The sequence below is a fragment of the Leopardus geoffroyi genome, chromosome C1 (assembly GCF_018350155.1).
Source record: "Leopardus geoffroyi isolate Oge1 chromosome C1, O.geoffroyi_Oge1_pat1.0, whole genome shotgun sequence".
NCBI lineage: Eukaryota > Metazoa > Chordata > Mammalia > Carnivora > Felidae > Leopardus > Leopardus geoffroyi.
The window spans coordinates 76,059,799-76,086,219 of record NC_059328.1 but is presented as its reverse complement, the minus strand read 5'-3'; the positions used below and the strand labels follow the sequence as shown (position 1 = coordinate 76,086,219).

The following is a 26,421-nucleotide window of genomic DNA, read 5'->3' as shown; positions in this document are numbered from 1 at the left end:
TTGAGAGCTGGTGTGATCCTGGACAAGTTACTTATTCGTGCTGAGCCTAAACTTCCTTTTCTGTAACACGGGACTAAGGAGGGCTGACCTCACCTCAAGCGTTGTGTCAATTAAGTGACACAGTGAGTGCTTATATTGATGTGCTTTATATGGGGAGGAATGAAGTGAGGTATGTTTACATAAATAAACCTCACGGGCATCACAGAATTCACAAATACTCTTCAAGCACGTGTGATGGGGTGTGCAGCAGTTGTGGGCGAGATGACGCAGATGTTTTTAAAAATTTTTTTTTTTTTTCAACGTTTATTTATTTTTGGGACAGAGAGAGACAGAGCATGAACGGGGGAGGGGCAGAGAGAGAGGGAGACACAGAATCGGAAACAGGCTCCAGGCTCTGAGCCATCAGCCCAGAGCCTGACGCGGGGCTCGAACTCACGGACCGCGAGATCGTGACCTGGCTGAAGTCGGCCGCTTAACCGACTGCGCCACCCAGGCGCCCCAACGCAGATGTTTTTAAAGACACCCGTGTGATCTGAGGAGGCCTGTCAGCTTTTAAGGACTTGATCTAGGGACGCTTTACTTTGCAACCCCTTTTTATTTTTATTTTTTTATTTTATTTTTAATGTTTATTTATTTTTGAGACAGAGAGAGACAGCATGAACAGGGGAGGGTCAGAGAGAGAGGGAGACACAGAATCCGAAATAGGCTCCAGGCTCTGAGCTGTCAGCCCAGAGCCCGACCTGGGGCTCGAACTCACAGACCGTGAGATCATGACCTGAGCCGAAGTCGGACGCTCCACCGACTGAGCCACCCAGGCGCCCCATTGCAACCCCTTTTTAAATGATGTAAAGTTCCCTGGAAGAGATCAGTAGTTTCTGATTCTTACATTTTAGGATCTTAAACTCTTCTGATTTGTCTGCTTCATTACTTCTTCTTCAAAACCAGGAATAAAAACTCTATGCCAGACACCAAGCAGAGTACTGGGGAATATAAAGTTGACTCTTATATTAGCCCACCATTAGAAGGCCATTCTTTGGCTTGGTTGTGCTGGTAAATTTAGTACCTTTAAAAGAAATCTCTTACATTTGGGTCCATTTTCCACCTTTTCGTGTTTCCTTTGCTTGTCACAGACAAGGATTCTACTTAATAGGTCCCTGAAAAAGAGAGACTGCTCAACCCCTTCCACTTAAATTCTAACCCGTCAACAGGCAGTCCTTCCAGTCAGGGCAGCGATTTTCTCTCAACCTTCCAATCCCTGAAGTCACAGGGTCAAAATGTGGGTCATAATTTGTACCTTTTAAGAATTCCCAAAGCATGTATTTCTTAAATGTATTAGAATTCCCAAGAACCTAGGAAATCTTCATTTTAAGGGAAAAAATTTTAGTTAAGTGTCTTTACATGAAAAGATGTTCTATATCATTAATCACTAGAGAAACATAAATCACAATGAGATACCACTACACCCCTACTGAGATGGCTATAATCAGGAAGACAGATAATAACAAGTGTTGGCCAGAATGTGGAGAAACCGAGACCTTCATGCACTGCTGCTGGCAATGCAAAATGATGCAGTTTATTTTATTTATTTATTTTTAATATTTATTTATTTTTGAGACAGAGACAGAGCGTGAGTGGGGGAGGGGCACAGAAAGAGGGGGAGACACAGAATCGGAAGCAAGCTCCAGGCTCGGAGCTGTCAGCACAGACCCTGACATGGGGCTCGAACCCACAAACCGTGAGATCATGACCTGAGCTGAAGTTGGACGCTTAACCAACTGAGCTACCCAGGCGCCCCTAAATGCAAATGATGCAGTTTAAATGATTAAAGTCTGGCAGTTCCTCTGTATGTTAAATACAGAATTACTACAGGACCTATCAATTCTACTCCCAGGTATATACTAAGAGAAAGGAAAATATAGGCCCCCACAAAAATGTGTACACAAATGTTCATAGCAACATTACACACAACAGCCCAAACGTGGGAAACAACCCAAATGTCTGTCAACCAAGAAGAATGGATAAAATTTGGTATATCATATCTAGTTTCAGTTTTGCAAGATGAGAAAGTTCTGAAAATCTGTTTTTCCACAATGTGAACATAATACGGCTGAACTGACACTTAAGGATTTTTTTCTTTTCTTTTCTTTCTTTTTTTTTTTTTGCCATAGGGGAGCCTGGGTGGGTTCGGTCAGTTAAGCATCCAAGTCTTGATTTTGGATCAGGTCGTGATCCCAGGGTCATGGGATCAAGCCTCACACTGAGTGTGGAGCCTGCTTAAGATTCTCTCTCTCCCCTTATGCCCCTCTCCCCTGCTCTCTCTCTCTAAATAAAAAAAATTTTTGGCATATCTAGACAATGGAACACTATTTGACAAAAAAAAATTTGACACTACAACATGGATGAACCTTGAAAACATTATGCTCAGGGAAAGAAACTAGTCACAAAGGTAACATACTATATGATTCTACTCATATTAAATGTTCAGAACAGGCAAATCTACAGAGACAGAAAGTAGATTAGTGGTTGCCAGGGGCTTGGGGAGAATGGAGAATTACTTGTAATGAATTTTTCTTTTTTTTTTTAGTTTTATTTATTTAAATAATCTCCACATTCAACATGGAGCCTGAACTCACAACCTGAGATCAAGACTCACATGCTCTTCTGACTGAGCCAGCCAGGTGTTCCAAGTCTTTTTTAGGTGATGAAATATTATAAAGTTGATTGTGGTGATGGTTGCACAATTCTGTGAAAGTACTAAACACCATTGTACACTTTAAATAGGCCACTCGTATGTCATGTGAACTATATCTTAATCAAGCTATCAAAAATATGTAAGCAAAAACAAAAACAAAAACAAAAACAAAGGACAATTAAGTGAATTACTTGGTCCTTAGGCTAAAGCCATGACATTCTGTTTAGCTTAATAAAAGGCCTTCAGCTATGCAGTCTATATCAGTAATATTTTTACCAATTTTTCTTTTCAGTGTTACGTATAAGGATCTGATACACTTCAAGTCCTCACGGCCTTTCCTAGCTGCTTTGCTGTGTTCTTACTACACTCCCTCCTCAACAGGTGCTCCTGAGTGACAGGGCTTCAGGGTTACCTGGGTAACCACAAATCACCTACAGACAACAATAGAGAGCCTTGAGCCCTTCATGAGATGAGAAAACAAGGTTTCTCGGGTGCCTGCGTGGCTCAGTCGATTAAAGCATCTGACTCTTGGAGTTGGTTCAGGTCATGATCTCACGGTTTTGTGGGTTCGAGTCCTGTTTCAGGGTCAGAATCTGCTTGGGATTCTCTGTCTCCCTCTCTCTATGCCCCTCCCCCATTTGTGCTGTCTCTCTCAAAATAAATAGAAACTTAAAAAACAAAAACAAAAAACAAGCCTCTCCATTCCTCTCACCAAACAGAGGCTTTGTAAGATACAGATATAGTTTAGGAGGCTAGAGAGGTAGAGACCCAAGAGGATGACCCACCGGAGCCAAAACACCTTTGGAAATCCAATGATATGTTTGTGCATGGTCTGCAGTACGTTATGCGTGCCATAAGCAAGTGTTCTGACATGGGGCTCTAAGGAGCTCTAGAGGACCAGAGACATTCAAGAGTCTGTGACTGCTCCAAAAGAATCTACTTTGTTTTCATTTCACTGTTAATCTAAAAGAAACTGATACAAATACACAACGGGCCATCTGAATTATTCCCCTTACCAATACAGTGTCCAGGTTTGCATTTATGATCACAGTGGTTCCGAGCGATCCCCATCACTAACAGCACTTATAAATACGGTAGCAAGCACACGGGGCAACGATAAAGGCCATTGTTAAGACACTGAACAAGACTTTAATTTCATGACACCATGAAATAACAAACAGTAGAGTATGGTAGTATATTAACTGCTATAGACTAATAAGGAAAGGACAGAGGTAGACTTGATACGTAAACGATGCAGTCACACTAAGTGAAAGCCAAATGATATTACATTAATGCTTTCATAATAATGCCTTCAAAATAGCATGAAAGTATTGTAAAACAAAGGGTTTGTTTTTAGTGGTTCAAAAATTACAAAGTGGAGGCAATTATAAGAAAAAGAGTTATGTTCAAGTTGTTTTCAAAATAGTGTGAATGAGTCATTTCTATTATCTATTGACTTCCTTCAACACTCTGACGCTTAGCCACATGCTAAAACTTTAAAAATTTTCCACATCTGTAAGAACTAAAATCGACAAACATATCCCTGTTCCTGGTTTTAGTAACAGTTGAAGTAGGTATATGCTTGATGTTGATTTCAGTAATTCTACAATGCTAACCTTATCTTTAAATGTACAAGAAATTTACAGCACTAGCAAGAAAATGAGAAATCGTTAAAATCATCAAAATTGTAGTTCAAGGACTGCTCACTGACAGATGTGTTCTGATAAGGTCTCACAGTTCTGAGATAGTAAGCAAGGCCTTCAAGTCCATAATGGGCTTCTGAATAACAGATTATACTACAAACAAGTATTCCCTGCATTACTATTATCAAAATCAAAAGACTTATATGTACTAATTATTAGGACCTAAGGAAAACAAGTTTATATTATTTTTTTTTAAATCAACATAGGTGATTCAGTTTCAGCAAAAAAAGCACTCATCATATGAATATTTTTCATTTAAATTTTAATGATTTTAAAATATTGTTTGCATTTGTTTGTGACTTTTCAAATGTTTCAATAGTTGCCTGAGTGCTACCAGCATAAGGAGTATATATTTTGTGACTATACACATTTAGTGTAAGTAAGGAAAGCGAATTTAAATCATTAAGAGGAATTTACTAAAATCTCCTTGAAAGAAATTCACACATAAGCAATACTGTATGTAATAACGTGAGCGTGATTTGGAACATGTTCATTCATTCAAAGAACATAGCAGATCCTACTGTGTGCAAAGCACGAAGATACAGAGGGGAAAAAAGACAGATCTATCTATGCTCACACGGAGCTTGGAATCTATCAGAAAAGGTAAATAAAACGTAGTAAGCGAAGTGTTAGGGAGGTACAAGGTACTGCAGAAACAAACATCAGAGGGACCTAATTTAGTGTAGGGGTAAAAGAGGACTTCTTGAAGCATATGACATTTAAGGTGAGACGAAAGGAAGAAACAGGAATTAGCTAGATAAAAGTGAAGCAGCAAAGGGAGAAGAGCATTCTAGGCATCAGACACATCGAGAAGGCTCACTGTCATGGAAGTGTAGCAGATTCAAGGCACAGGAAGACATTCTCGGGGCTGTGAACAGTGTGTCTGGAGTACAGTCAGGAGGAAGGGAAGGCAATAGCCATGAAATGGAGACTTTCTCATGCAAGGTCTTAAAGTCTTCTTAAGGACTCTGGCTTTTAACTTCTTATGAAGAAGTTCTGAGGGCACTGAGAAGTCACTGGAAGATTTTATGCAAGCCACTTACATATTGTGTTTGGTCATGTAAAAGCCCCTAAGACAGTGAGTAGAGAGCACTAGAGGTCAGACACAGGGAGGGGGCTGGAGGTAGCTTCAGCAGTCCCAGCAAGACTGGGCAGTGGCCACTCTGGAGCTGTGTGTTGAAGAAGTATATGGGAGTTTCAAGGGACAGCAGGAAAAGATTAAGAATTTAAGTTTAAGATTGAATTGAGACTACTTGGCAACTCATCACAAATGGCAGGGAAGGAAGAAGGTTATACTAAGAGAAAGGGCCAAGTGGTAACTGGCGGACAGAGGTGTCTTTCCCAAGATGGAGGAAGAATTGCAAATCCTTAGGAGTTGAGGACCACCTGCATTCAAAGACTGCTTTGTACAAGTTGTCTTAAAAAAAGTATTTTGTTTTTCTTGCAATTTCATACCTCTAAATCTATTATGAATAGTTTTTCTTTTTTTAAACAAAAATACTACTGACTTGCATAATCACTCACACCCAGGGGCGGCAATATTCAAAACAACTCTGTGTTCTTTTTGGGAAGTCTTGGTTCAAAGACAAAAATCAGAGAACAGACAAATCTTTTGATCCTTCCTACTGATACGGTGCTTCAATGCAAACCCCAAGCACTACTAAGACCTTTCTTTGATGGGACAAAGGGCAACAGCTCAACATAGGCACTTAGGTTTAAGAGGCTCACTCTACATTTTAAGCCACAGAAAAAGGATTTAAATATCAAAAGAGCTGGGAACTCAAGTTCAAATGACCAATGCACCTGGCAGAATTTAACCCAGCATTAAACCTCTCCATGCAAATTCACAATTTTCTAGGAACAAACAACTCTGGGAAAATTTTCCCATGACCCACCTCCTCATGAACATTTTTAATATTTCAAAAATGCTTAAAAGCCGGAACGAAGCAATTTTTAAATCTCAAAGGGTCAGAGCAACTGGAATTAGTTTAAGAATGCATTACACATGAAAGACACCAAGGCTCTATAAACAGGGCATCTTCTTCACACCAAAGCACAAGAAAACAAAGGAAGAATGAAACTAACACAGACCGCAGAAAATATCACATGAAAGGAAATCATGTCTGGCCGAGCCTACACCAGAAAAATCTCAAATAAACAGGCTTGGTTTTTATTGGCTTCCTAAAAGCAAGGAGTACAAAAAGAAGAATCACAACCATTTTGAACACCTCGCAAGTAGAATTTTATTAATATTCCTGGTTATTAGGATTACTAAGGAGACAAACAGAAGCAGAGGATCCAGGGCCACCTACCCTGCCTGGTTGTGCACAGGTTAGCCCCATTACCACTCACCGTAGTGCACAATCTTTTGGGTCTGTCTCTACCTCTTCCTCCAGGGGCGAGAAGTGGGAAGACTACAGATGCCCCTTGATCAACATGGGTTTGAACTCTGTAGATCCAGTTACACCCAACTGTTTTTCAGTAAGTACAGTACTATAAATGTACTTTCTCTTCTTTATGATTTTAATACTTTTTTCCTCTAGCTTACTTTATTGTAAGAATACAGTGTACAATACACCTATAACACAGAGAATATGTGTTAATTGACTATGTTGTCAGTAAGGCTTCCGGTCAAGAGTAGGCTATTAGTAGCTAAGTTGTGGGAAAGTCAACAGTTACACATGGATTTTTTTTAACATTTATTTATTTATTTATTTATTTATTTATTTAATATTTATTTATTTTTGAGAGAGAGAGAGAGACAGACAGACAGACAGAATCGGAAGCAGGCTCCAGACTGTCAGCACAGAGCCCAATGTAGGGCTCGAACTCACAAACCATGAGATCATGACCTGAACAGAAGTCGGATTCTTAACTGACTGAGCCAAGCAGGCACCCCATCAGTTACACATGGATCTTTGACCACATAGGGGCTTGTTAAGCCCTTAACCCCCATGTTATTCAACGATCAACTGTATTTTCATGGGTGATCATTTATTTTATTTAATCAACACTTGTGTATTTACTATGTGCCACACACTGTTCTAAATGCTTCACAAATAAGAACCTAGTTAGTCCTCATTAGAACCATATGAGAGAGGCACTATGATTATTCCTGTTTTCCATGCAGAGAAATGAGGCAGGGAAAGGTGATAAAATTTGCCAAAAGTCTAAGTGCTAGTAAGTGATACCTCTGAGATATGAACCCAGTCTTAATCATCAGCCTGTAGAGCTACAAAGGTTATTTTAATTTTCTCCTATAGTTCCTATATTTTCTTTAAATGAGGATTTACTGCTTTTATAATAAGGAAAAGCTAAAAGATCATTTCTACTTTGAAATACAAAACAAACAAACAAATAAATAAATAAATAAATAAATAAAAACAAGGCCTCAAATACCTCTTCTACGAAATCACAGGAATAAACACCTCATCTGCTGGAAACCAAGGGATTGGGCCAGATGATCTTCTTTGGATTACCTGCCACAGATCTTCAATTCCACACTCTGCTCCCCCATTACACAGGCAGCACAGGGAACACAAAGTGTAAAGAAGAGTACCAATTAAGAACATGTTGTCTGGAAAACTGGCCTGGATCTAGTTCCAGCCTACAAGCTGTATAAACCTAGAACAAGTGGCTTAAGCCCTGTAAGCCTCAATTTTCTGACCTGTACAGCTACACTTGTCTCCTAGAATTAACTCACATAAAACACTTAAAAACAGAAGAGTGCCTAGTATAGAGTAAGAGGTCAAAAAACTATTGAACATAGAGCTAAACTCTCATATTTGCCTATTTAGATCATTCCTGGGCCAGGGCAATCAAATCAACCAAAGATCTCATGAAATAATTAAACATGGGCACAAGAAAGAATCTGAGTAGGAACCAGAAAGGTTTTCATCCATGCCTTACTTAGCTGTCAGCAATAGGACTAACAGGGTAGAGATCATCTCTGAGCCACAAAGAAATGACTTCTAGGTCTACAGGCTACGGTTATGGTGCTGCGTTGGAATGTATGAAATAACTACAACGTTAGGTACCAGGTCTCCAATTTGCCTTTTTCTAATACGAAGAGTTAAGTTTCAAGGAACAAGTTACTTCACCTGATTCTCCATTTCATTGCTTATAAAAGAAAACTGAATTGAGTGGCCCCAAAGATTCCTTCCAGCTCTAACAATCTGTATTTCTTTGATGGTATAAACCTGGTATCACTCTTTTAGTCATGAAGTCTGTACTGATGAGATCTATCAAATTTCTAAGTGATACTACTCTGTCAAGCAAGTAGATCTTCAAATAGCTTGTAATGAATAAATTTTTTATGTTGCCGGTTTAGTTATCTACAGAGATTCCCCAGTTATCTTGAAAATGTTCTCTTAAAACAATGCTTCTGGCCCTTCTGGACCTATTCTTCTTCTCTCTCAAATACAATATCTGCAATTAGGAGCCTGGCTCCAAAAAAAGAAACTTAGAGGAAAAATTAAATGTTACCAATACAGATTTCTACATTCATAAGCCTTTATATAGTGAGATTTTTCTCTATCCATATCCAACTGCCATTTAGTGCTTTCGTGACCTTAATGATGAAGCAGAAAAAGCTCACAGGAAAGCTAAAGTAGTAATGGATCTTGGCTTCATCAAGGGTTTTATGACTGTCCCTTGTGCCAAATCCAAAGGACACAGAGGATCCGTAGCTGTTCACTCACTGACTTGCCCAGGTATCAGACATTGATGGCAATGTTACCCAAGGAGCTCAGGGCATCCCTGGGCACACTGGTGGACCCCAAGGCATAGGTATAGAGAGTAGGATGAGAAAGGAAGAGAAAAGAATTAAAAGCTCTACAAAATTTAACAGGAGGCCAGAAATGGAAGAGAGAGAAAGGAAAAGGGACACAGAATGAAAAGCTATAGAATCATATTCATTTGGAAGGAATAACTACACCAAAGTACTTTAGGTACATTAAATTCACATGACAAGCCTCACATCATCTTATCCTCATTTTATCCTCATTCTAAAGACAAGCAAACAGAAGCTTAGAGATTTTAATTTAAGACTGAATGGTATGTGTGCACGTTGTGACCTCAGAGAACTCACTTTGTGCCCATGGGAGGCGTTGGTCTCTCTGCAGCCATGACTGAGGATGGACAGCCTCTCTGAGGTGCCCTCAGCGCTGGGACCCTGGATAGGACAGGGCAGCTCAGTCCAGCTCGGCATAGCTTTGGAGATTTGTTTTTCATATGAAGCCAAAATCTGTTGCCCTGCAACTTCGACCTGCCTTTATCCCAGGAAATCAACACATTAGCAGCTATAAGGTTTCCTGTCAAAGCCCCCATCAGTAACTAAAATTTTCTAAATGTCAAAAATTTTTCAAGGAAAATCTCAAAAAAACATATATATATATATATATATATATATATATATATATATATATATATATATTTTTTTTTTTTTTTTAATAAGACCTGTAAGGTAAGAGTTAAGAGCCTTGGGATTTGCTAACTTACTATAGGAAGGTTGAACATGGGTCTATCTTTGATTAGGTACTTCATAGAGGATGATATACATCTATTTCTATTAAGAAAGGAATCAGAGTTGCCTTAAGTTTTAATGTAAAAGATTTAGTTTAAAATATTACTGACTTGAGATCAGAGAGTACAGAGATTTTATCTCTTCCAGAAAAGCTTACATCGTACATTTCCTTTATCCTGGAATGGTTCAGATAAAAGCCTCCCTTAAGTATGAGATTTGTAAGCTTTCTTTCCCAGTACTGATGAAGCTTACTTAAAAATGAAAAGCTCATCTAATGTGTGACCTTCAACTTAAACTGCCTGGCATTTAAGTTCCATCCATAAAGTGGGAATACTACTTGGTACACTGTATTTTAGGACTGTTGTAAAAATGTTGCCTTTTGGTCTTACTGTTACTGCCCCCTAAAATATACAAATTACTCATCTAGAATTAAATGCTAAAATAAGCAGGGAAACTTAAACAAATATAGAAAAGATTTCATGTATTTATATATTATATGTATATATGTATATATTAATTTGGCAACTATATATTTTAATGCTCAGTATTTGTAAAAGGTACTGACAAAATCATTGTTTCAATTTTTGAATTTTCACTTCGCCGTTTGTAACCACCTCCTGAAGGCACAAAGTGGGAGTTCGCCTCTTTGTGAGAACACTGCTTTAACGTCTCCATCTCATACTGGGCATTTGTGGCACCACGGATCACAAGCTCACACTTCCTTCAAAGGGCAAGTGATCAGGAAACACATATGGGAATCGTCATGAAATAAATGAGTGGTAAGGCAGACCAAAATTAGTGCCTACTGACTCTTCCCTGAGGGTACTTATTAAAGCATTATGGTTTACATTTAGAAAGGCAAAGATAACCTATTATGCTATCAGTTCTTTTGGGGGTAAAAGCTCAGCGTTGCAGATAATCCTCTTTCCCCATATTTAAAATAATGAGGGGATTATTTCTTTCTTCCATTCAGTTGTTAGCCCCAAACCATTTCTCACTTAAGTAATTTTCACAGCTGTACCTGAGAAGCAAAAAAGGCAGATAGAATGTTACAGTGCAGACAGTGACAAGTTAAAAACTGAAGGAACCAACGGCAACTCAGGTCAAAGGCAGCAAAGCCAACACAGGTAAGGTTTAAATAAATGGGCAACACAGAAACAAACACTAGAATTCTCACCATTGTTTCTCCATTAACATTTCCATGTATCAAGTCTCTCACTCAGAAATGAGTTTAAAAAAAGAATCAAATTACTTATCCTTAATCTCACACCTAACTGAAGGGTTTACTAATATGGTTATACTGCAAATGTCAATTCATTTCAAGCTTATCTTAATAAGCATCACAAATCAGAAACTTGACTTCTGACCTCTCTACTTCTTATAAAATACCAAACATCAAAATAATATACAGGAAATGTATTCAATTCTACCCAGAATCCCTTCAACAGTGATATTTATATTTTTTTATTTTCTTCGAAATCTGTATGTATTTCAGCACAGTTGCAATAATCAATGTGTTCTGAATGAATTCTTTTTTACACTTATTTCATAATTTTTCCAACTGTCTTTGTTGGATTCTATTAGCTTTAAACAGAATATGACAACTAGTTCATTTCTTACCTTAAGTGAAATTTCCCAACTCTATTAATAGATTATATTAGAATGGAGACCTATAATTTTCACCTGGAAATACAGACAAAACTGGTTTGCTTTTTTAAAATTCTCTTCTTTCAGAAGACACAAAAAGCCTCACTGGTCTTTTGCTTACTTGGATGCAGCAGGCAAGCAGCAAGAGATAATGATCCCAATTTTAGAGGCTAATGAACTACTACAGTACTTATAAAATTTATGGCTTTCTTGAAAACACCTGGCAGATTAGTTGGTACTAAAACCATTTTTTATTTTATACATATATATTTTTAAGTTTATTTATTTATTTGGGGGGGGGGCAGAGAGAGAGGGACAGAGAGAGAATTCCAAGCAGGCTCTGCATTGTCAGTGCAGAACCCGACACAGGGCTCAATCTCATGAACCCTAAGATCATGACCTGAGCCAAAACCAAGAGTCGGATGCTTAACCAAATGAGCCACCCTAGAACCATTTTTTAAACAAATCTACATTTTATCTGTTTATACTGAGCCATGCAATTTTTTAAGTTTTAATGCGGGTTTGATTTACATGCAAATCCAAATAGATTGAGAAGATATAATCAACATCGAAAAAACAATGGTTATTTTCTCTACTATGGCAATGAGGGGAGTTTTCTGAAATAGAGACAGCAATAGCCTCACATTAGTTACAAGCTCTTCACCTACTACCAGAGGTACTACCTCTAACAGTCTCTCCCCACCCTGCCCAACACAGGTTTCATACCAGGAAACCAAAGAAAGATTACAAGTTTTACAAGGAAAGCTCCACTTCAAACTGCTTTTCAAGTGTTCTTAACACTGCTCATTATTTTGTGAAAGACACTTAAGAGGCATAAGGACATTCCATGCAGAGGAAAACTTAATTATGCAGAAACAGAGAAGTATCTTAACTCTGTATTAAGTGAAAACCTTTTTTTTTTTTTACATCAAACCACATGGTGGATTGATCCGTAAGTCATTCTCACTGTGTAGGCAGAGAAGGTACAGGGCAGGAGTGACAACCTTCCCAGCGCAAGGGGAGCAGCAGCAGACCCCTTCCCTTGTTCCTACCAGTGCAGTGATGGGGCTGTGAGGCAGTGTGGTGGTCTCAAGCTGGAAGACAAGAGAGGGTAAAGCATAGAATAGGAAATTTTCAGCTTATTTTGCTGTCATTTGCCCTCTCCTCTCCCTTCAAAAGGAAAAGAGCCTTTTTTCTTTCTGACTATAAAAGCAATACCTACTTGCCATGAAAAGAATCAGATAATACAGAAAACTATAGAAAAGAAAATAAAGGGGGACCTGATTGGCTCAGTCAGTTGAGCATCCAACTCTCAATTTCAGCTTGGGTCATGATCCCAGGGTGCTGAGATCAAGACCTAAGTCAGGCTCCACACTGAGTGTGGTGCCTGTTTGAGATTCTCCTTCTGTCCCTCTGCCACTCTCTCCTGCTCGCATACACTCTTTCTCTCTCTCAAATAAAAAAAAGAGGGGCATCTAGGTGGCTCAGCTAAGTGTCTGACTCCTGATTTTGGTTCAGGTCATCTCACAGATTGTGAGTTCGAGCCCCATGCTGGGCTCTGTGCTAACAGCAACGAGCCTGCTTGGGATTCTCTCTCACCATCTCTCTCCCTGCCCCTCCCTCATTCATGCTCTCTGTGTCTCTCAAATAAATAAGTTAATAAATAAACATCAAAAAATACTTTAAAAAAAGTAAATACTACCTATAATTCTTCTACCCAAAGATTAACTACTCTTAATGTCTTAGTATATATAATCTTCCAATTTTTTTCTATGCATATGCACACAAACATGTTTTTGCTTTAAAAAAAAAAATTTAGAAAGTGAAATCAATTGTAAACTCTACAGTGATCACCAAAAAAAAAAAAAAAAAAAAAATTCGTAAAGTATAATTGACATGCTTAAAGAGATAAAATAGACTCATATAAAATGTTCGCTTAAAAACCACAGAAGAAAATGGAGAAAAAGGAAACAAATAGCCACTGCAACAAATAGAAAACAGTTACAAACATGGGAGACATTAAGTCCACTAGATCAATAATCACCTTAAATGTGAATCATGTAAATACACCAATAAATGATACAACTTGGGGTGCCTGGGTGGCTCAGTCAGTTAAATGTCTGACTTCAGCTCAGGTCATGATCTCGCGGTTCATTAGTTAGAGCCCTGTGTTGGTCTGTGCTGACAGCTCAGAGCCTGGAGCCTGCTTTGGATTCTGTGTCTCCCTCTCTCTCTGCCCTCCCCCACTCGCACTTTGTCTCTGTCTCTCTCAAAAATAAATGAACATTAAAAAAATTTTTTAAAAAGATACAACTTATCAGATTTTATTTTTAAAAAATAAACCCAAATATATACGGTCTATAAGACACCCAGTGTCAACACAGACCTAGGTTAAAATCAGAGCAAGAGGGGCGCCTGGGTGGCTCGGTCGGTTAAGCGTCCAACTTTGGCTCAGGTCATGATCTCACGGTCCGTGAGTTCGAGCCCCGCGTTGGGCTCTGGGCTGACAGCTCAGAGCCTGGAGCCTGTTTCAGATTCTGTGTCTCCCTCTCTCTCTCTGCTCCTCCCCTGTTCATGCTCTGTCTCTCTCTGTCTCAAAAATAAATAAACGTTAAAAAAACAAACAAACAAACAAACAAAAAACAGCAACAAAGAGATCAAAGCTGTATGGAGCTTTGAGATCTGTTCTATCTTTTCTTGAAAGACAAATGCAGAAAAAAACTGGTCTATGGAGAAATTCTGTAAAGTTCTCAATGTTTAAGTCATTTTCCCAGTATGCATAAGTATTATCCAATATTTCAATTTATTGACCTATTTTATAGGTCTGACCAAATATTGACCTATTTTATAGGATCTGAGGAATACAGAATTGCATATTATTTGAACCCACAAATTAATGGTAAATAAATACTTAACACACTTATTTCTCCCTAATCTTGCTTGTATCTAACAAAAATCTGCCAACCATAACACAACTGATGCCCTTCCTTAAAGATGAGCTCTCATTCCTTGTTTCTGGAAGTAGAGAAATATTAACAGATGTTCTTACTGCTACTTGAGAATGTGTGTGTGTATAATAATTCTGTAGATTCCTTCTTCCATGCAGTTTCATGACCAATGTGAGCTGCTAAGCTTTTATTACTAGCTGAGCTCTGAAATACTTCACTGATCTAGCATGTTTAAGTTCAAGTTTAGATGCTATATGTTTGCAGAAACTCAGTGGGTTTTTCTCTGATCTTCCTGAATTGAATGCCCAAAAAAGGACATTTTCATTGCTGCATCTCTAGCATGGCCCACACTGACCAAACACACATTGGAAGTGGACTCCACTAAACTAGGAAGTGGTCCGGTGATGACAATTTCACATATGCCAATGGAAGTTTCTGAATTCCACATACATATCCTGGTTCCGCATGTTAAAAGGGGAAAAAAGGCAGCATTCAATTTGATTTTCTGAGGTTGGAAAAAAATAACTGAAACTTTCCCATTGTGTGATGATGCTGGAATCTTTGATCTCCACTACTCTAAGTTCACAGTCAGGCTACTTAGTTTATTTTGAGAAAGCAAACCTTTCCTGTTGTTTCTCAGGAAATGGAAGAACACATTTATAGACTATGTTTTAACTTCACGTTTAGACGGTTTTAATTTTTTTTAACTATGTTTCACTTAGATGAATATTTAATTATGTGGCGAAATTAAGACTTTCAGAAAAAAACTAGAACAGTTGCCTGGAGGGAGAATAGTATTCTCAGACTTAAGCTAAAAGGGTGAATTAAAAAAAAAAAAAAAAAAGTCTCATGCAAACTGTTACACCCTGTTTCTTCCTGTGAAGAATTTTCCAAGCATTAAGTTGTGTAATAGCTTAATGAAGAAAAAAGGAAATGCCCAAGTTTCTCTCAAATATGTAACAGCATAGAGAAAGATTAGAGACTTAATTTTAAAAAGAGTGTCCCATTACCTGTTTAGGCTTGTTAAATTATTACGGTAAGCTCTGGAGCTACTCACCTGATCTGGATTCACTTTTCTTTTATTTTTTTTAATTTTTTTTAACGTCTATTTGTTTTTGAGAGAGACAGAGACAGTGTGCGAGCTGGGGAGGGGCAGAGAGAGAGGGAAATACAGAAACTGAAGCAGCTCCTGCAGCTCCTGAAGCAGGCTCTGTCAGCACAGAGCCCGACGCGGGACTTGAACTCACCAGCCATGAGATCATGACCTGAACGGAAGTCGGACGCTTAACCGACTGAGCCACTCAGGCACCCCATCACATTTTTTTTAATCTTTTTAAAAAATTTTTAATGTTAATTTATTTTTGAGAGAGAGAGCGCGAGCAGGGGAGGGGCGGTGAGAGAGGGAGACACTGAATCCAAGCAGACTCCAGGCTCTGAGCTGTCAGCGCAGAGCCCGACACGGGGCTTGAACTCACAAACCGTGAGATCATGACCCAAGCTGAGTTCGGACGCTAAACCAACTGAGCCACCCAGGCGCCCTGATCTGGATTCACTTTTTCTTTTTAATCTTTAAAATTTTTTTTTAATGTTTATTTATTTTTGAGAGAGAGAGCACGAGCAGGGGAGGGACAGTGAGAGAGGGAAACACAGAATCCAAGCAGGCTCCAGGCTCTGAGCTGTCAGCACAGAGCTGGATGTAAGGCTCGAACTCACAAACCATGAGATCATGACCCACGCTGAAGTTGGACGCTCAACCAACTGAGCCATCCAGGCACCCCGATGTCGATTCACTTTTTAATGTTAGCTGAACTCTAGGGCTTTAAGATGTCATCCCTGTTTGTTTAAGATTTTATTTTTAAGTAATCTCTATGACCCAATGTAGGGCTTGAACTTACAACCCCAAGATCAAGAGTCACATACTCCCCTGAATGAGCCAGCCAGGCACCCTGTCATCCCTGTGCTTAACAGGAATCAGACAGTTTAAACAGCTTTGAAAAGTAAATGTTCACCCAGGGGAAGAACATTCCCAACTGAGCCTTCAGTGATGAAATGCTTCAAACTATTTCTGGTTTCTCTACTAGCAAAAAAAATCAAGGTGTAGTGAAGGAGATGGGAAGGAGAAAAGTCTTTTGAGGCAAGATGCTGGAAATAATGCTCACCCTTCTTCGACTGTTGAATTCTCTTCCACAATGCTATCTTTTTGATGAGGAGGGAGAAATACACCCAGTGAAAATAAAATGCAATCATACAAGGGAAAGAAATACCACAGATGACGAATGCAAAGACCTCCTACTGCCTTTACAAAGCGCCCTGTGAGGTCTTGGGGAGCTGAGGCACACACACGCAGCAAACCTACCCTGTCATCGCCCTGCACCACTCACAGCCCCATGCCTCTCTCCTTTCCTGCTGAGCTCCTGGGTGCAGGCCGGCAGTGGATCCGGGGCATGCTATCCAACAGCTGGCCTGGCCTCTTGCTGTCAACTCCCCAAAGGCACTGGCGAGGGCTGATATCAGAGGGACTCCTGAATGATAAATGACAGGAACCTAGCTTCTCTTACTCTTCTGGCCACTCATTTTTGTCTAATAACGAACAGGTCTCGCAGATCTTCTGGGACCTACGGGAGACTCGAGGGGACATGAATTGTAATTTTCTCCCCTGAAAGGTGAGGACGGCGAGGCTCAGTGAGATTAGTGGACTTCCTCAAGGCCGTTGCCTGTTGATGGGAGAACTCAGACCCCAACTCGGGCTCCCTAACGTTCAATCTCTTAGCTCCTTCTATGCTCCTTTTCCTTCCTTCCCCCTCATCCTTAGGTTCCTTAAATCACCATCTAAACCTAACGTTTCAGGCAAGGCTTTTGGGTTTTATTTTAAAAGGTCAGGCATGGTATTTATCTTACTGTATGAACCAGAAGAAAACCCCACCATCAGCACCTAATGCCAGCTGACAAAACACCAACTGATACACTTACTCATCCTAAATCCGTGAGCTCCTTTCTCCAAGTTTATTGTTACCAAGTCTCAACTATCATCCCCAGGCCTCCTCACTCCCAGATTTCATCGGCTCCTACTTTACTAAGAAAACCCAAGCCATCAGGAACGAACTTTCTCAGCTTCCTCCTCTTCCACTAGCACTCATCTATAGTTACACGTATCTTCTTCTTCTTTTTTTTTAATGTTTGTTTATTTTTGAGAGAGAGAGAATGTGTGCATGAGTCGGGGAGGAGCAGAAAGAGAGGAAGAGAGAGAATCTCAAGCAGGTTCCATACTGACAGAACCCTCCCTCCCGACGTGGGGCTTGATCTCATGAACTGAGATCATGACCTGAGCTGAAATCAAGAGTCAAGTCGCTTAACTGAACCACCCAGGTGCCCCCACAGTCAGATGTATCTTCTCTTCCTCTCCCATCCCAAAGGAAAGACTGTCCCTGATCCCTCTCACGATACCTCCTTTGATCGTGCATACACTCCAGATCATATCTTTCCTGAAGCCTTACTCCATCACTCATTCTCTGTTCTTCTACTTTTGGTTACTCTCTCTGCCTATTCTCAAACAAAATACAAGCTCTGGTCACAATTACACCTGAAAAATATTCCTTCATGGACAAACGTGTGCACACACGCTCCAATTGGTGCCTCCCCCTCAGTCCTTCCTCACCCTTGACTTAAGAACTCTTCCGACTACCGAATACCAACTGAATTTCTCATGGCCAAATCCAGGCTCCCACTTTCAGTCTTTGCTCTACCTGGCCTTCCCGGGGCCTCCCACAGACCTGAGAGCTTTTCCCTATTTACTGCCCGGGTGCTTTGGCCAGTTCCTTACCAGAGCTTCAGAGAACTTATCTCTAAAAGCCAGTAACGGGGCTCAGTCAGTTGAGTGTCTGACTTCAGCTCAGGTCATGATCTCATGGTTGGTGAGTTCAAGCCTCGCGTCGGGCTTTGTGCTGACAGTTCAGAGCCTGGAGCCTGCTTCGGATTCTGTGTCTCCTTCTCTCTCTGCCCCTCCCTTGCTCGCACTCTGTCTCTTTCTCCCCAAAATAAATAAACATTAAAAAAAATATTTTTTAAATAAGGTAAATAAAAGCCAATAACATTAATGATTTCAGGGGGTTTTATTCAAAGGACCATATGACAATAGACAGAAGCAAGACAAAAACCCTAGTGCTCAAGCTTCCCATCGGTTTTGTTTGTACCATTTCCTGATCTTGTTTCGTTCTCCCCTTCTGTCTGTTGGTCTCTGGTCATAGGGCCATCCATCAGTGATCTCAGCTACATTCACAGCTACAGTTATCAGTTCCAGTCACTCCCCAAAGCACATCTCTGGCTGTGACTTCTCTCTAGGGCAAGGCCTCTCAAGATCAAATGAACGTCTCAGGGGCACCCCAACTTGACTCCAAACTGAAGTCACTACTCTCTCTCCAAACTTGCTCCTCTCATACTTTCCATTCTGACTAATGACACCATCAGCGAATTTTCCCAACCAGAAACATCAGGGGCCATCTTTCTTTTCCCTCCCCTCCCACTTTCCATTCAATCAGTAACCAATTCTCTCTCCTAAATGAGTTTCAAACCCATCCTCTCCTTTCCTTTCCCACCATGCTCAACGTAATTCTGGTCCTCACTACTTCCACCTGGGTTGTTTTAATAGTCACTGGACTTCTCCCTGCTTCCTTTTCATGTACCTTAAGACTGTGACTTAAGCATTTATTTCATCTCTGGTCAGGAAAAAACACCACTACCAGAAATAGCATGTGTAGCCCTGGACATGGCTGGATCAAGAATCGAGGCCAAGATGTACCTCCAGCCCCCTTTCCCCTGCACCATGACCTCTCTGCTCCAGTCACTCATACTCTATGTTCCTCGCACATTGAGCTCATCGGGGCTCCGAACCTGGACTATTTCTTTCATTTTTTCCCTTCTCTACAGCCTGGTAAGTAATCCTATCCCTCTAATAATCGGCACCAAAATCACCTCCTTCATGAATTCTTCCCTCACAAATAAGAAAGAATAAATCACTGCCTCCTTTGTGCCCGATTCTATTATTATTTATCACAACGTACTGTGGTAAAGTGCCTCACTTTCTAAGTTCCAGTTAATGATTTATGTGTCTATCTTCTGAGGTCAGGCACTGTGTCATATTCACACTATATCTTCAACATTTAGCACAATGACTGGCACACAGCAGGTAGGAGGAAGAGAGAGAAGGGAAACTAAGATCTAGTAGTCTGGAGCTCAGCAAATGTCTGCTGAATGGATGAAGTAGCTTTGCTGTCAGTTATATTAGAATAATTGAATAAGAGAGGAGGCTGGTAAGACAGGTGGATCTGACAGCTGGTGAGGTGAGCATAAAGGAACCTGAATGAGAAATGGGAAATGTCAGCACAGATGAAGACCTCTCCTGAGTATGTAAGTTCAATCAGGTCAGTAGCTGGGGTTGTTATCATCAAACTTAGGTGAATACCTAATGAATCCTGTTTAAAGCACACTGGGAGAACAACTCCAACAGCCCAAGGGCATGGTCTTATCTGTCTAAGCAGGTTTTAGACTCTAGAACGTTCTATATTATAACTTTATTGGACTTTGTGCAAGCTTAGTAAATTTCAGTAGACTGCAACCCTACATCCACAAAGCACCTATAAATAACTCCAAACAAAAGAAGAATAAAACATAGCCTATCACCCATATAATGCTAGACCTGATGGCCAAGAAGTGTATCTTTGGTCCAGGCAACCATGCTATGCAGTATCTATTCTGAGACCAAAATTTGTCCCCCACGGTAATTTCACATTTACTTACAATAATATAAGCCATGTTATATACAACATGGTTTCATGCCATTTCATCAACTAAGGAAAAAGGGCACTATTCTGCACAGGCATGCAAATGCTTGTTTATCAAATCAAGTGATCCAGCATTCAGGGTGACATGTATTAGAGCCTGGAAGAGGGATGAGACCAAGTGATCTGAGAAGAGTGTAGAGCAAAGTAAACTTGGGGAAAACCAAGTCAAAACTGGCAATGTTTTCCCAATAATAAACAGACATCTATAATCAACAGGTTTTCAAGAGTTTTCAGCCATGTATTACAGCATCACAAACATTCACTCAAAAGCCATACTAGGAATGCACATCCCAGATCTATAAGTACATGCAAAGCACCAAAGAGGAAAGAGAAGCCTTTGAAGTGAGACCCCCCTACCCTACATAGATAACCAAGTGTGAAAGGGAGCCATGTTGCTAAAAAAATAAAACTGAGAAAGAAATGTAACGTAAGGAATGTTAAATTATGTTACTAAATAATGCTCCCAGTGAAGTAAACACATTTCTAGAAGACGTCTGCAGGTGTTAAGAGTTAACACACACAGAAATAACAGCAAGAAATCTACCTAAAATAATGTATTTTTGAACTTTATTTTTTTTTTTTTAATTTTTTTTTTTCAACGTTTATTTATTTTTGGGACAGAGAGAGAAAGAGCATGAACGGGGGAGGGGCAGAGAGAGAGGGAGACACAGAATCGGAAACAGGCTCCAGGCTCTGAGCCATCAGCCCAGAGCCTGACGCGGGGCTCGAACTCACGGACGGCGAGATCGTGACCTGGCTGAAGTTGGATGCTTAACCGACTGCGCCACCCAGGCGCCCCATGAACTTTATTTTTTTAATGTTTGAGAGAGACAGAGAGAGAGAGCGCGTGCATGCGTGTGCACAAACATGAGCAGAGGGGCAGAGAGAGAGGGGGAGAGAGCAGGCTCTGTGATGTCAGTGCACAGCCCAACGCTGGGCTCAACCGCACAAACCATGAGATCATGACCTGAGCCACCCAGGTGCTGCTATTTTTGAACTTTTAAATTTATATCAATCTTGGTAATATAAATGTACATGTAACAAGACATATTTGAAAGCCATAATAATTTTAAAAGGGTATCAATGACCCAGGAACACACAATTAAGTCACCTAAACAAATGAGAGATCTCAGAAAGAGATCTCTATCAATATACACTTATATGCTAGAGGAAGCACCAACTGTAGAGAAAGAGTAGATTATTTCGGAAACAGTGTTGGTCAAATTGACTCACAACATGACCAGTTTTTGAAAAATAAAAATGCGCATGCTGGTGTGACTCAGTCGGTTCAGTGTCCGACTCTTGATTTTAGCTCAGGTCATGATCCCAGAGTCGTGAGATTGAGCCCTGAATCTGGCTCTACGCTGGGCTTAAGATTCTCTCTCTTCTGGGGTGCCTGGGTGGCTCAGTCGGGTAAGTGTCCGGCTTTGGCTGAGCTCATGATCTCACGGTTTCTGAGTTTGAGCCCCACGCCGGGCTCTGTGCTAACAGCTCAGAACGTGGAGCCTGCTTCAGATTCTGTGTCTCCCACTCTCTCTGTCCCTCCCCCACTCATGCTCTGTCTCTCTCTCAAAAATAAATAAACATTAAAAAAAATTTTTTTTAAAGATTCTCTCTCTTCTTCTCCCTCTGCCCCTTCCCCACTTATGCTCTCTCTCATTCACAAATAAATAGTTTCTACCTCATATATTAAATTCCAAATAGTTTAAAAACTCAAGAGTAAACCTATAAAACTTGAATAAAGTGAGGGAAGACTAAACCATGGTATGATCCTAGAACAGGTAAGGATTCCTGAAATGACTCAATCACAGACCACAATAACGTTAAAAACGGATGGGTTCACCTACATTAAAATTAAAGATTTTTGTTGTTGTTAATGAAAGTCACCCTACACAGTTATCAGGCGAGTGACATACTGGGAGAAAGTGTTCACGATACCCAAAGCAGAGAAGGGATTCGTTTCTAGAATAGACAGGAATGCTAGAAGAATTCTTTCAAAGAACTTATCAGAAAAGGGCAAGAGACCTGATTCACAGAAAAGGGAAATTAAATCAAGCAAAAGGAAGGGATGCTCAACCTCACTTGTAGTCATAAAAAGGCAAAATTAAACTATGAGGTACAAATAACATCTATCAGATTGGCCAACATCAGGAAATTTGTTAATAAAAAAAGAAATCATCATGCAATATTGGTGGCGATACAAACCTGCCAACAAACTGCAGAGTTCCCAGTAAAACCAATACGCTTACAGCCTAACATCCAGCTGGGCTGCTTGTGGCCAATATTGCCTCAAGACACTCTCACCAACAGAGTCAATATATCTAGGCTTTTTAGGGAAAAAAATGAATACATACTGTGCGAAAGCCAAAAATATTCATAAAAACCTTAACTCTTCCACGTCCCTAATTTCCTAATGCCTTTATATGCTCTGTGGCTGTAACTTAACCCCTGCTGAGAGGGCAAAGTTAAATTTAAGACTAAACGAAATGTGATCATTTCTCTTCACTAGGGAGGTTAAGGACAGAAAGAAGCAGATATAAAGGAGGGACAGTTTTAGCATGGGGAATCAGAAATCTGGATCCCAGTCCAGGGCTTCACTTGTTTCTGTGAATGGGTAAGCTATAATTTCTGCCTGCCTCAGTTTCCTCACCTATAAAACAGGGAGATTATCCACTGTGCACAACACCAGGAGGATTAGAGACAATCCATGTAAAGGTCTAGCACACATGAAGTGTTAAGTAGGAAGCGATTTTTTTGCTGTTGTTTAATCAGAAAAAAAGACATTATGCACTAACCTTAATAAGTTTTGGTGCTCGGCCTATCCTGTCTTTAACAGAACACCAAAACCACAGAAACAGGCATGGAAACCAAAGAGACCGATTCAGTAGGAACTTATGTGTCCATTCTTTCCACCAGGAAATAAGGATAAATAATATCTCTTTCCACGTACTTATCAAAAACTGTAAAGGTTAAGGTTGAGAGGAAGCTTCTTTTAGCTTCTGGGAAATGAAAATAAGGCTGCTGCTGGTGGTACTTAAGCCAGTGGCGATTATGCAACTGGTGTCAGAGTCCTGACTATATTAACGTAAGGAAAGGATATTCACAGAAGTAATGCAGGGAAAATGGTCTTACAAGAATTCCAGTTATCCATAACTGAGTACTTCTAAGACCTCAAAGTTGACCATGAAAAACAATTAACCTGGAAACAAAATCAGATTCAAAGTCAGGACTTTACACATCATCTATTTAATGTACAAGAAAGACGGAGATCGGTATCTTGATAATCTGACGGCTAACAGACTGTACATGTAAATCACCATTTCGCCATCCCTAGCCCGGAGCAGTTGTTTTACTTTGGTCCTGATTTTCCAGCCCATGGACTTCAAGGTGCTGGCAGATTTCAGTGCACTGAACCCACGTCTCACATAGATATACACTCCTACTGTGTAAGTACAAGAAGATGTTATAGGCATTATTTACACTATATATTCAGCTGAGTGATACATAGTACCTCTGTCACTCAATATTAGCAATCATCAGAAATAAGAAGTAAAACTCTAAGCAAATCAAAATCTTTGAAATCTTTAAGTATTAATAAAAGCTTCCCAATTTGCGTGAAGGGTTGAGAACCACTGCTTTAAAGCTTGCGATTTCCAATAGAAGACAATTTTTACTATATAATGGACATGAAAAAACCAGAGGGTTTTGAAAAAATGAAAATGCTAACACAATCAATCTCTACTCTAGCCCTCTCTGGGTCATAAACTTCTCCTTGGCATTTAACATCAAAGCTAATATGCTTTCATTCCTATTCACAAGCTATTGGAACTGTCCCAGACAGACAGAAATGGCAGTACATTGTTTATTAAGAAAAAATACATATTTCATTCCTCATTTATAAAAGAAAGACCACTTACTTTATCTCTTTCCTCTCCCACCTTCTCCCCTTCTGATACTTGGTACAATTCTAAGGAACAGAAGTTATAGATCACTACAGATACTCTGTTGAAGACAAAATAAATATTGCATGCAGCATTTCCCAGTAAAAACGTAGTCTCAATTTTATGTTCTTCTTAATGCCGCATAAAATATTAGCTAAAGAAAACCTTAACTTTAAGCATCACAAAGATAAGAAGAAATAAACTTATTTCCATCTGGAGAATACTACAAAATTACTTAACATAGAATTTAAAGCATGCATGGATTTGCTATTGTTGTTCTGTAATATGACCTTTTCTTTCTTTTTTATAATCTCTATGCTCAACATAAGGCTCAAACTCACAACCCCAAGATCACGCTCTACTGACTGAGCCAGCCAGTCACCCCTGTGATATGACCTTTACTGTGGGTATCCTGAACTGGGGTGGGGAGTTGCAGGGCTATATATGGTGGTAGTACATTATGTATGGTAGTGGGCTGTAGAGACAGTCCCACACATCATTTCATAATTTATTATTTCTTTTCTGGGACATAAAGTGTTCTAGGGTTAAACCAGAAGTACTGCTTTTCTGTTCTAAAAAACAATCTGACCCTTCAAAAAGAGACAGTTTACAAGACTTGACATAAAATATCTGTAAATTAAAATATGCCATTAGAATTCTGGCAGCAGAAAACAGATCAGATTGATACAAACACAGCTAAATCTAGTGACTAACACAGAGGAAGTGTAAATGTCAGATGTGGGAACAAAACAAAACAAAACAAAAACCCCTCAGCTCTGGGTAGAGGTTATGGGAAAAGATCCAAAGACGTAGGTAAGGCTAGTCTGGAGTCGGTCATTACCAGCTTGCTGGGAATAGCGAAAGACCACCTGAATCAGCATGGACATCCCTTTCTCAGGCAGCAACTTTCCAGATTACAGATGTGCCAAGGACGTGTTCATCAAAAGACGTCCCGGCATCTCCATTTACGTAGTCCCATTTTACAAGTCCCATTTCCGCAGCCTCAGTTTCCTCTCTCCACAAAACAGAGTGAACAAGACCTGTTTCACCAGACTATGAAAGGGAGTAACAAATTATAAATGCGATCTAGAAAATGTGCTTGTCAACAGAAAATGAAGAGCTCTTAAGATCAATTACATTATTTCTGGGTTATTATTAAATTTTCCTAGGGTGGGAGCAAATCCTGTCTCTAGACAGGGTATGAGTTTGGAGAGTCACAAAGGCTGTTCTATTTTATCTTGACGCAGAGCACCTGAAGCTGAAGATACTCCTCAAATAAATTAACGAACTGGAAAGCCAGGAGTATACTTGGGTATAAAAAGAGAGACAAAACACTATGGTTGTACAGGTCTTTCAAGAGTCCCTCTCACTGACTTGTTTTAATCATGTCATGTATCTGGCAAAGAGAAGAGGCCTAAACACGGACATATCACAATGAAATTCAAATTTAAGACATCCAAGTCCATCTATCTAGAAAAAGATGAAATTAATTGCTCAGTTCTCACAGTGTATCTTGGCTATTTACTGCTAACACAATTATGCCAATTACTGATACTATCGCAACACTCAAAGCAGCTGCTTTCTAAAAGGGATTAAAGTTCTGAGGAACTATTGGAATAATGGGATCACAGAATTAAAATCACTGACGACAGGCGTTAAAAAAAGGGAGAGAGAGGGCGATACAAATTTACCAGGCTACCTGACCACAAAAGATTTTCCTTTCAAAGCAAAATTAGTTATGTAGGGGAATATATTTTATTACAAAAGGTACAAATTAGAATAGCATAGCCAGCATATGACATCACGAATTTAAATCCACAGCGAACGCTGCTCCCTGATGAAGCTTAGCCTCCCCATAAGGTGAAGGAGTTAATAAGTGCACATGGCAGTGGGATTCTACACACTCCCTCCAACGCTGTAGAAAGAGACCCTTCTTGACTTGCCTCCCCTCTAGTCCTCTGCTCACATCCCTTCCTCTAAGAGTAGGAAGACGCTACTGGCTTTAACACTGTTCAAACATTGCATGTGAGGCCAATCTCGCCATTAAACTGATTCTTCTCAACTATCCAACCTCCGTTAGTGGCTCTCCACCAGACTGGAGTTTCACCAGGTAGATAAATATAGGCGGA

The 26,421-nt window shown here is 39.9% G+C and overlaps 1 protein-coding gene across 3 annotated transcripts in view; it reads right to left on the bottom strand.

Moving 5' to 3' along the window:
* The window catches only part of LRRC8D (leucine rich repeat containing 8 VRAC subunit D), a 124,508-nt gene that overhangs the window by 74,119 nt on the left and 23,968 nt on the right, over nucleotides 1–26,421 (bottom strand). Inside the window, exon 1 of one of the 3 annotated variants that reach the window (XM_045478195.1) lies at nucleotides 24,269–24,291. The exons of the other annotated variants lie outside the window; for them this stretch is intronic. The gene's annotated coding sequence lies outside the window, so the exon portion shown is untranslated. Of the gene's footprint in view, nucleotides 1–24,268; nucleotides 24,292–26,421 lie in introns of those variants that run through there. 3 annotated transcript variants of the gene reach the window in all.